Genomic DNA, 797 nt, shown 5'->3' on the forward strand with positions numbered 1-797 from the left:
TTATCATCATCAACATCATCATGATTATCACCACCCCTGTCCCAGTCCACCTCCCCCCTCTTCCCCACATTTTCCTATTGAAGAATAACACTAAAATATTCAGGCCTACCAAATTAACCTACACATAATAATGAGTAACCAAGAATAAACTAAACTTTGTCTTGTTAGCTCGTTCGTTGTCTTCTTCTTCTTCTTCTTCGTATTCTTCTTCTTCTTCTTCTCCTCCAGCCAGTTGTTGTTTTTTTCCTTGGGCAAGATTTGTTTCGACTCATTAACCGTACACCTTGACCCAATTGACACGTTAATCCTGGGAGATTTGTAGTTTTCTCAGACTCCGTGTCTGAGAATGTATTATCTCCCTTGTTAAGCATCTTGACAACCCCCCCCCTCACCCACCCCCCCCCCCTCCTCCTCATCATCATAATGTTAAATCACATTTCTCCAATCACCTATATATTATAATATCACTAAAAATAAAATAATAAACAAAAATTCCATTTATTCATCCACCATGGGGAAATTTGTCTTTAGGGTCTATCTATTCCAAGGGAAGACTGGAATAATAACCCAGGCGTCAGCCGCAGAGTAACGCCGCAAAGTCAGCTAGGACGAGGTGACTTGCTCAAGGCCACACAACGCAGCGGCGGGTGATCGAACTCGGTACCTTTCGGGTACGAAGCAATGAACGGACCGCTGAGCTACACTGTCCCCTAAGATTATATTTCGTCTCAGTAAAAAACAAATGACAAAACAAAAACAAAACAAACAAAAAACAAAAAACTAACAAAAAAAAAAAA

The sequence above is a fragment of the Berghia stephanieae genome, chromosome 15 (assembly GCF_034508935.2).
Source record: "Berghia stephanieae isolate SIO BIC M18660-M18661 chromosome 15, UCSD_Bste_1.3, whole genome shotgun sequence".
NCBI classification, from domain to species: Eukaryota; Metazoa; Mollusca; class Gastropoda; order Nudibranchia; family Aeolidiidae; genus Berghia; species Berghia stephanieae.